The sequence below is a fragment of the Apteryx mantelli genome, unplaced genomic scaffold, assembly GCF_036417845.1.
Source record: "Apteryx mantelli isolate bAptMan1 unplaced genomic scaffold, bAptMan1.hap1 HAP1_SCAFFOLD_93, whole genome shotgun sequence".
In the NCBI taxonomy this organism is placed as follows: Eukaryota; Metazoa; Chordata; class Aves; order Apterygiformes; family Apterygidae; genus Apteryx; species Apteryx mantelli.
The window spans coordinates 221,723-233,454 of record NW_027118815.1 but is presented as its reverse complement, the minus strand read 5'-3'; positions in this window follow the sequence as shown (position 1 = coordinate 233,454).

Genomic DNA, 11,732 nt, shown 5'->3' with positions numbered 1-11,732 from the left:
GGATAATAGTTTCAAAGGACAGTACGGAGGTGAATTTAGTCCAACCGACAGCTTTCAAGGTCGCCCGCCGCACAAGCCTCCTCGCCACCCGCCCCAGGGAGCCCCAGTTCTGGCCCGAGGGGGGCGGCCGCGGGGCTCCTGCGCCCCCCACCCTGGCAGCAGCACTGCTGCTCACAAGACCCCCCCCCGGCCACCAGAGTGACTTGAGACCACCAGCTGTCTCGCAGGCCGCCCAACAGCCGGCAAATCTAACGATGCTTCAATTACGAGCCACAGTCTCATCCGAAGCGAAAGACCGGTCACGCCGCCAGCCCCACCTGGAGCCCTCAAAATTTCTGCACACGTGCAAAGAGGAGCAGGAGGTGTTCCAAAGCATCAGCAAGACGGTCAGCTTCAAATTCCTGCTGCCGTAGCAGTAAGTACTTGAGAATGACACGAACCGTCAATATGGGACCCAAAGTACCTGATCCCACGGAGTGAAATGGATGCGAAGCCTAACTGCCAAAAGGAAAGAGGCCGGGCACCCCTTCCAGGCAGCGATCAAGGGCTCCAGTGCCAAGGCACAAGGAGGCTGCTGCGAGCACCCGTGTGGGCTTCAAGCACGCCATGGAAGATCTTCCACTGACAGGCAATCTGCAACTGCTTTCGAGTTATGTGCATAAATACATTAGTAGACTCACATTTTTTATTCTCAAGGCCACCTAACTCAGATTTTATTTCTATTTAAATCCTGAAGTTCCCAAGTGCATGTGGAAATGAATCACTTATGTTTAAAAGAGTATAATGTTATTTAGTTATGGCACTTGTTTTTGAGCACAAAATTAATTGATTGCCTCAGAAATGCTGTAATAATTTTTCCATTGACAACCTGTTTTACCATAACTGCATGACAGTCGGAAAGCAGGTAAGGCATGTTTACAAAGCTCTACACAACCACTTGCTCAGTTGTCATAATTGTTTATATTAAGATTTTTTTTTTTAATTAAAACTTCGCAATCTTCCAAATGATGAGAGCATGGTGAAATGGGAGGAAGTCTCTCTGGTGGCCATGACCTTGACAGTTCTCCCCAGGAACCTAATATTTCTCAAAGAGAAAAAGTTACTTAGAGACTGAGATATTTGATTCACTGCTAATATTCCTAATACTCACCTAATACTGCTAAATCTAACTGTCAAGACATGAATATATAGCCACTATAGAGATCAAATCTATACGCTCAGATGATGTGCTTACAAACCTAAAGGGCCTGAAACTAGAAAAAAAATAGTGTTAGAAGCTGCAATGAGCCTGCCTAGTTTATTCCTAGAATAAGGACAGGATGCTTTTGGAGCTCAAAGAACACTGCAAATGAAGATCAGAACTTAAGACCCAAATATCTCACATTAACAATATTCCTTTGCATGTGTTTGCTCATGTGAATTTTACAAGGCTTTATCAGAACACAGAAAAAGAAGTACAGACGGAATTAAAGGAACATTGTAACTTCAGACTGCCCTAAAATATAGCTTCCCTCCAACTTACCTACGTATATGAAGCACATTCTGTTTTTATTTTCCTAAAAAGTATCAGTCAGTCAGTCTTCCAAAGCTCACCAGCTTCTGGGTCTGGCATACTGTGAAGTATGAATAGGTGAGAGCTGGGGCGTCCTGATGTATAAGATCGGTACTGCTGGGAATAGCTCAGAGCCTAATTTAAGCAGCAAGCACTAAGCAGCAGAAAGGGGAAAGATCCAGTAGTGGTTATGAAGGTAAGACATAGTTAAATAGGCTAGCTAATGTATGCTTTATTATTCTATTCTATTTTAGATCTCACCAAAAAAACAAAAAAAACCAACAAAACCCAACAACATAAAAACTGTATCTACTTACAAATTCTAGAAATAATTTAATGTAGCCTTTTCATAGGATCATTTTCAGGCTATTAAACTTTTATAGATTTCCAATCTGCTTCTATTAAGTAATTCTCAGAAAGCCACCCATTTTTGTTAAGGCAACATCCTATGAGAATACTGACATTTTTGGTTTGCAAACTGTCAGAATGACAACACTTCATTGATTTTACCCCCTTCCCTGAACAAAAGAAGATGTAGAAGAAAAAGATTCATCAATAAGTCCAGCAATTTGGTGGTGGACCAAAACACTTTCCATCAACACTGAAACTCATTTTTCTATTACCATGCACCGGGGGGAGGGGGGGGGGAGATCTGACAGGGTGTAATTGAAACCTATCAACTAATGCACAAATCACTAAGTTTATATATAAATTTTGTAGGTAAAGTAGGTTATGCTGCACTGAAAAAAATATTACTGTAGGTAACGGTTGGAAAATTGGATTTACTTGGAAAAATGAAAAACTGAATTATTTATTCTTGTGACAGCAACATCACATTGGGTTGTTATGTATTTGCTAATTTTGTAACTATGTACATTCAACTACCTAAGCACTAAAACTGAATACTTAGTCCTTGCACATCTTCAAGTCCTGTGAAGTATTAAAGATTCTAACTTCCTGCACAAGATTTTTGCATAATAGCGCCCACATAGTATTCGTGAGAAATTAAGCAGGGGCACCACTCATGTATTAAACATGATGCAGCTGTCGGGCTGTAGGTAATTGCATTGCACTAGATGTTTCCCATTCACCATTTTAACAGCCTTGTCCATGCAAGAAAAAGATTTAGAGCAGAACAAGTAAGGCAGCACGATCGCACCCACAATTTCTCTGTGTTGGGAAAGTTTCACAGCATTCTGCGGAGCACAAATTCCAGCGGCTTAGCTAAGCACGACTCTTAGTCCAGTCCAAATGGCTTTTCCTTGTTTAGCTCCAGTTAAACAAAAACAGGCCTAAATTAAACTAAAGGGAGCCACAGATAAGCAAAATAAGAATGGTCCACACTAGGATTGGCATGGGCTCAGTTACAGCAATTTAAATGTACTTATTTGGACTTCCTCAAGAGCCCCGCTTTCCTGCATAGACTCCTGTGAAATTCCCGACAATATTCCCCTCTCCGGCAGGAAGTGCGGGGTGGTGACATGTTCAAAAGGCATCACCTGGACTGGAACTGGCCTGCCTGCCAGGCTTCGCCCAGAACTTAACCTACGCAAAGCCTGTGGCGTACTTCTCAAATTAAATAAAATTATTGATTTAGTATGTACTGCACGTCAGACAAGTCTGTGTGGAATAACAACGTCTGTGCAGGGCAGCAAAACAAGCCAGACAATATTCCTCTGCAGACGGAGTTTCAGTTCTACCTTGTCCGTTACCATCTAGCGGGGAAACGACCACTCGGAGACCCTGCTGCACTGCAGGGTACAGTACAGCTGTAAGAGCCGTATACGTTTTCTGGTATCCGCCTCCCAAACGAACAGGGCATCTGTTTCCAGGAGTTGGCTATCGGGAGAGGGAAGTCAAACAAGGAGAGTGACCTGAAAAGGCATCAGCCAGCCTGTTCCGACAGAAATATCTCTGCACGGTTTTATAGTATGGAGTAATACTGTTGGATATAAACTTCTTGTCCTGGTGCGTAAGTAGCCAGAGTCTACTTAAACCTAGGTCCAGAGACTACAGTGAATTCGAACACACAGACCTTTCACTAAATCTGAGGATTGTATGAAACTATGTTTTTTATTTTACTTCTGAAGTGACCTCAACAGAACTTCAGATTTTGCTTTGTATTAAAACAGATAAAGTGCAGGATAATACAGGACTGAAAATTTCCATACTGATCAAGTATTTAGCATTTTTACTTAGCCATTTCTTAAAACTGTTTACAAAAACATTAACACAGACAATTTGATATCAAACACAAAGTTAGCTATTGGCACAGCATGAGGACAGGACCTAAAAATCTAGCGTGTACTATTTTGCCTCAGGATGGGGAAAAGAAACACGCCACATATTTACTGTTTTGCCAACAGCTGATGGATTATTGCTGATAATACGTATCAGGTGGGCCAATAGCAAATTATTCCAAAATCCACGCTGGGACCAAAGTTCAGAAACGCTCCAGCTGTCGAGTGCCTGGTTCTGACTCAAAGCTCCAAGCAGAGTTTACAAACCGGCTCCCCAGCTGGACCCGGAGGAAGAAATCACACCGGTCTCACTAGACTGTCACCTAGGAATTTGAATAAGCATCTAAAACATCAAGCCTTGCTGAAATTTAAGCTTCCAATCCACTGCGAAGTAAATTACTATCAAATAAACATGCTGTTCAGTTTTATCTACTGCACTGAGATCTTTTAAGACACTGGCATATAATTATCACTAATGAGCTTGTAGGACAAATTAATTGTAAACACCTTTCAGAAATACCCGAAGGCAGACAACAACGGGTCCGTTACAAAGGCCCCGATGTGGAATACCAGCCCAGCGCTCCCTGCACTTCCAAATACGTGTCTTCCTGCTCTAAGCTCACTGGGGATTTGCCTTCGCTCGAGCCCAGCAACGCGGCCCAACTCGCGGTGCCGGCACGCTGCTCATGCGGCTTCGCCCGCGCAGGCGGGGGGTAGACGCACCGTGAACCAGCCCCGCGTGCTCTGGGTTAAAGCTAATCCTTTTGCTGACTTACCATTTACAAGCTCAGTTTTTGAACAGCAGCAAGCTGTAAAGATTTTCAAGCAAATAAATTAGTCTGTAACATGTACAGGATTCCTCATGATAACACATGAAATATTATCCTTCCCTTTTATTTACTTCCACTAGTACTATGGAAATAGTGGTACAGAAACTTATCTGGAAATGGAACATTTCAGATTACATGAATATTACTACACATTAGAAGCTGATCCCACTTTTTATTAGCTGAAGTCTGCAGCTTTTTAGCATCGAATTTGTAACAAAGAGGCTGGCTTCATTCTGATCATCTTCAAGAGAGCTTAAATACTTGATTTAATAATGGATGCAAATGGCTGCTCAAGAAAGATGCTCTCCAATTCATGACACCTGTTTTTTTTTCTTAAATGAATCATTTATTTACATATATGGAATCACAGAATACTGCCCAAAGAGTATAAAATACTGAGATCAAGACTATTTCTTCTCTATAAAAGAGAAGAAGCAGTAAAAGTTGCTGCTGCCATTGCACTCATTTTTGGGAGTGGAAGAAGGAAACAAAGTCCCACAACTCTTAAATGTCAACCGTTGTCTGCAACAAAAACAAAAAGCCACCTTTCAGTAAACGTTATTGGCTACAACTATCTAAGCTAATGTTTAAACCAGTGCATACAGGCTAAGGGCCTTTCGTACCACCAGAGTAAGCATGTACAATTTGGTAGATTTATTTTACTGAAGAAAAGCAACTTCAGGGCAAACAGCTCTTTCGAGATATTTTAAGAAGCAGCAGCTGATCAATTCTAGTTATTTATTACCCCACTGGAATTACAATCATGTTTTCTGAAATGTTTCCTCTTACACTGCCATACAATCGTAATGTTTTATGACACTGTAATAAGAAAATTGGGGGGGTGGGGGGGGGTGTCTGAATCAGCAAGGCAGGCTTTACCTGGTAGCGAAAAAGCATAGGTTCTTAGTGAAATGAGGGAGAAAAGCGATAAAATAGTAACAGGCGCTCATTTACGATAATATGAGCTCAAGCCAGACAGAGAAATCAAAGCAGCACTTTGCTTTGCTTCGGTATTTCTAGAAAAGCGACCGGCAGAGGTACAACGGCATGAATTTGCCCCGCGAGGGTAGGAGCCTCCCGCCGCCTGCCCTCTCGCTCGCCGGGCCTGGAGCCCCGAGGCGGCGCCGCGCCGCCCAGCGGCACGTCAGCATGGCGCCTGCGCCCTTCCGGGAGGCCGGCTGCTTCTGGCACCCGCACGCGCAGCCCGGCGCTCCTGCTTACCGCCTCGGCCGCCCGCGCTGCGGACCCGAGCTTCGCTAACCAGGCCCAAGTTGGCCTAAAGGACCCGGAGCCATCAAACTTCGCATCGGCCTACGCGAACGTTTCCACACGCCTTCCTTCTCCGGGTGCCGCTAACCACCCGCGCGGCAACCGCCGCGACACGGGCTGCAAGCGTACCCGTGCGGGGAGCCGACGGCGAAGTCGGAGGGCCCTGGAGGAAGGAATCCTAATTTGTGCAGGAAAGGGAAGGCTTGGTGGAAGGACGGAGACCGAGCGAGGAGCTTAAGGAGCCTGCGAGGGCGGCTGAGGCCGCGCTCGCGCGGGAACGGACGGCCGCAGGATCGCCGCGGCGGGACACGCGGAGCCTCGGCCCCGACCTGGACACCTGGCGGCTCGTAACGGAGCAGTCCTGTCAAAGCCGCACGCCAGCCCGTCTCCGTGTGGCGGGAAGGCTGTGACGCCCCGCACCAGCTGCAGCCAGAGCGCGGCAAAACGACGTCGCGGTTGTGTTTGGCAGCGACGAGCAAACGGCTCGTTCGCCCCCGGGCCGTCTCCCACGGGGCAGCGGCTGCAGCACAGAGCAAGCCATACACAGGCACAGGCAAATCTGGATCCTCGGTTGCGTTTTAGGAAGCGTCTTCCTGAACCACTGCACTGAAACAGTCTTTTGAAAGCAACTAGGAGAAAATACAAACCTTTATAAAAGGTGAAAACAGCAGCAATTTGAAAAATCGTATGGGAGCTAATGGCAGTCAATTCACTCATGCCCCCTTCCACCTGGCTGCTGTGTCTGCTGCAAAGGATCCCTCACTGCTGGGTACAGCTGAAATACCCATTTCTTCGGTTTGGGCAAACAGTTAATCAGAGAAAGGAAGATCTCAGTGCCGCAGGACACAGGAGCCACTCCTGAGCCATGCCTTCAAACGATCTTGTCTCTAAGCCGCCAGAGCGCTACCTGTTGTCTGAATCCGTAATTTTGAATTATTCTGACCTCCGTCAGCAAATTGCTGAATTAGCTCCCACAAGATCATCAGCAGCATACCTACACAAGTAAGGTCCCCTAACCAGGCTGATGTTTTTCAGGATGATCTGGAAATTAGCATTATACCAGACGGCAGACGAAGAATCTCTCTTCACGCCATATTCTAGCCATCCTGAAATGTCTTTTTGCCATTAACATTGCATAACTGCAGCTCCCTCAAAAGAAACGTGGGTGACATAAGCTCTCTCACTGAGAGGGGCACATCCAGTGGTGAATCATTCTTTTAAGGACTAACAATGACAAATTCTCTCTCTCATATTTACTTATTCCCCCACCTCCCCCTTTTGCGTGGAAACCCTGCGCATTATCTATATATGATACAATCTATATATGATACAATCACTTCAGAAGCATCTTTAATCTGTAGGAAGAAAAAAGAAAGAAGGAAAAATAACCATGAAAAAGCAACCTCTGCCCCCAACATGGGACGTATATTGTAATCACTTCTTAAAATTCCTAGCAATTTGCTAAAGGCTTTAAAAGCCTAGTAATAAAAAGCTTTAAATGAAATAGGAGAGAGTGACCAAGCAAATGGATAACACCGACTATTTTTGATCCCTCCATTCTCCCCCGGTAAGTTCGGCCTCTCCAGTAAGAACAATCATGAGATACCAGAAGGTGACTTTTGCAGAAGTTAACTGAGCAAAACTACGCTTCTGTATTAAGCTCCAGAGACTAAAGTTTCAATTTTTATAAAAACTTGTTTCCTCCTTTGTTGAATTCTGAAGAATTCTGCCATAAGATATAGAAGGTAAAATCCTCTGTTTCCTACAAACATTAAAGTTATGAACTAGGAGAAGGTCTCCAAGGAGCAAAGCTAAGGTCCAGTCTTTTCAAGTGAGAGAGGATTTTCTGAGCTCAGATTTTGGTTTCAGATTTTTAAGGATGAATATTTTGGTCATCTTAAAAGTTTGTTATTGAGAGAATAAAATAGCACCTAATAATAATTTTAGTCCATAGCATGGAAATAGGTAGATATTACTTGGCACATCACACTTCTACAGAGACATTTTCTGAGTGTATGCATAGCCTAATTTTTAATAAATTTAATTAAATGGTTACATCCAAAACATCACTAGGATAAGTACCAAAAGTTAACCTAGTAAACCAGGAAAAATTCTACCAGTTAAAATTTTGACTTCTAGTCTTTAAGTTTAATATTAAAGTCAAACCGTGTTTTGAAGTATTCAAAACTGTAATAAAACATAAAGATACTTTTAGGACCCAGAGACATGATAAATTACTCCCCTGAAGAAAAGCTACTTCTTGTTTAGAACACACACAAAGTTTCAGCTAAGACTTATGCTTTTGTCTGACATTAAGTAAAGAGTAATTTTGTTTATGGTGAAAATGCTGATTAATCGCAAAGCAAACATATATTCATCGTATTCTGCAGGAGGCATCAGAAGATAGGAAGCCTCTGTCATGAGTTGAACAGGAAATGCATTTTTATTAGATTTTTCAACTACCGTAGAATTTATACTGCTGAGGTTACGGCTGGAGACCACCACAGTAGGGCCCCTTACCATTTTAACAGTGAACAAAATTTCTATTCAATATGCTTTTGTTGTTGTGTATGCTCAACACCCTAAATATTTAGTAGGACTAAGTCATTATTAAAGGGGAATATTGGAACTTGTGTGGTGTCTCTGGTATTATAACATGCCCCTGCTGTCATATATGACAATTTCAAAAATTTTTTTTACATCTTCTCTAATATAGACTAAGAGTAACACAACAGTTATACTGGCTGAGATAAAAGGTTCATCCAAAGCCCAGTAACTTGTTTTTTTTGCAAGCATCTGAAAACAAATAATAGGGAAAGAGCATAAGAATAGAGAATAACACTTCAGTACACTTTCCCAGAAGTAAGTCTAAAAGCAGCATTTGCTTCTTCATCTGTGACTTTTATGCTGCTGTCCCAAGAGAACGCATGCAGGTTTCCTAGAACCAAGCAAGTAAAATAGATTCTGCTCCATGTGTAATTAGCAAACAAAAATTAAAGCAATGATTTATTGGCCTTACTCTGTAAGGGGTTTGTGGGGGTCTGTGCAGGCCAGTCACTCTGAAAGCACAGGCTTTGGGAAGGATAAATAGCTCACTCCTACAAGCTAGATGAGATAGCTTGGTTAGGCATTTCTTTTTTTGCAGTGCATGTTTCCAGAAGCATACATCAGACTATCAGCTTTCATACCGGTATATCCTCTTTCCAGACTCAAGGGACTGAGCTCTGAGCTCTGAGCTACTTTCAGGGACCAAAAGGGATTATTCTCTAAAGTGCATTCTAACCTGGTGGTGCTAATTTGCTTAAGCTCCTCATAGTGAATGGAGGAAAAAAGGGTTCTGCAAAGGACCCTAATTTAGTCATTCCGAATCAGCCTATAGAGAGACTTATACTGGCTGTTGAAGGAGTTTAGTTAGATTAGCTTCATTAAGCTAAGTTAACCCTTGAAAGCATCACGCAGAGCGTATCAAAAATCACACTAGGTAAAATCAGTACAATGCTGGGACAGAAGATCTCACAAGAGTCTTTCATTCTTCCTTCCTCTGATAGAAGCAATGCTGAGATTTAGAACAATGTGAAATACTACATTAAGTCGTATGTGCAATTTTTTTCCCCTCCATGATAGATAACCTTCCCAGAACTCATTTTTCAGCCCGTGACATTTCATATTTACGTTTCAAAATGTATATACACAAGAGAGTTCTTTTCTCTGCGTGTGGTTACATCTCCCTTCTAAACAAGAATTCAAAGATCATGTGTACTTATAAAAGAAATCATCATTCTGAGCAATATTTCCAGGTATTCTTAAAGACACCCATTTTACAAAGATTGCTGTCAGGGACTTTGTCTACCCTGAGGGCAAACATGCTGCATTATCTGCCTTGTAGTGCCCGAGGTGAACACTCTGGCCTTGTCCTTAGTGCATGGAAGGCTATCAGCCATGGAGACAATCCTTCAAAATCCTGGAGGATCAGGATTAAGGAATATATCACAGAGTGCACCTATCTCTGTGCAACCAAAGCCATGGCAGAAGCTTTGTACTGTGGAGAATTAAATAGCCGTTAAAAAAAAAAACATGACAGAAACTAAACACTTCATAAGCTTAATACTAATGCTATATCTTTCTTGGTTTGTATCCACTTCTGATGTAGAACTCATTATTAATAATGAAAAAATGCTGATGATTCATGTGTCTGTCTTTGTTTTCCCAGGTGTATAAGCTGTATATTGCATATTGGCACCCGACTGATCAACATGGAGAATGTAAGCAGTGTGAAGGAATTCATTCTCCTGGGCCTTTCAAAGAACCAAGGGGTGCAGAAAATATGTTTTGTGGTGTTTTTGTTCTTCTATATTGTTACTGTGGCAGGAAATCTGCTCATCGTTGTCACTGTAATTAGCAGTCAACGTCTGAACTCCCCCATGTATTTCTTTCTCTGCCACCTGTCCATTGCAGATCTTTGCTTCTCTTCTGTCACAGCTCCCAAAATGATTGCTGACTTCCTTGTTGAAAAGAAAACCATTTCCTTTGGGGGTTGCATGGCACAGCTATTCATGGAACATTTCTTTGGCTGCACTGAGATCTTCATCCTCACAGCGATGGCCTGTGATCGCTACTTTGCCATATGCAGACCCCTCCACTACACCACCCTCATGACCAGGCGTGTGTGTGGCTGGATGGCGATGGGTTCATGGGTGGGGGGCTTTGTGCACTCCCTGGTGCAGACCCTCATAACCGTTAGCCTCCCTTTTTGCGGTCCCAACAAAATTGACCACTACTGTTGTGAAGTCCACCCCCTACTACAACTGGCCTGTACCGGCACCTATGTTGCGGGCATCACTGTCGTTGCTGATGGTGGAATGATTTCTGTGGTCTCTTTCTTCATCCTGGTCACGTCCTACATTGTCATTTTGTTATCCTTGAAAAGGCGAACGTCCGAAGGGCGGTACAAAGCCCTCTCCACCTCTGGGTCCCACATTACTGTGGTGATTCTCTTCTTTGGGCCATCCACATTCATCTACATACGCCCATCCAGCAGTCTCTCAGAGGACAAGCGGGTAGCTGTGTTTAACACTGTCATCACACCCCTGCTGAACCCACTCATCTACACGCTGAGAAATGAGGAGATGAAAAGTGCCATGAGAAAACTGTGGAATAGAAAAGTCTGGAGTGAAAAGGGTGAGGTGGAGAACTGTGGTAACATTTTCTCAGGAGCTGAGAAAATCAAGTCTCTCTCACTATAATTCCATTTTGGAAAATTCACTGAAAGCTCCCTTTTGAAGAAAAGCTTGGTTTTAGCTGTTGCAGTAATTAGGAAGACACTGAAAGTTCATGTTTTGATTGGAATGGCATTGCAAACTCTGCGACTAGCAGGGATTCCCTTTATGTTCTCTTTTTGAATAGCACAGGCCCAGGACCGGGGCTTCCAAGCACTGCTGAGACACCAGCAAATAAATAAATGAATGCTATCAAAAATACTAAAATGTGTTCCAGGCAGAGCATCCCGTTACTCTGAGCTCTCCCAGGTGTAAACTTTCCGTCAGACAAACTCCATCTACTCTGCAGTCTACTCAGCTAAGAAACGATGGCCCAAGGTGTCTGCAAGACCTGGAAGGTCACCTGCTGCTGGAAGCAATTGTGCCAAAGGCTTCTTTCCCCTTTACTTTGGAGTAAATGCCTTCTTAGGAGTACTGCATTGTCGTATGCTGAATCCATGGGTTAGCAAGTAAACTGCTGATATTAGATGCTGGCTGGGTCATTTGCTGATGCAGATGATATGAGGAGAAGCTTCTCCCCTTCCCATTCCAGTGCAACTCTCTGCCTTTCTGCAGTAGTTCACCT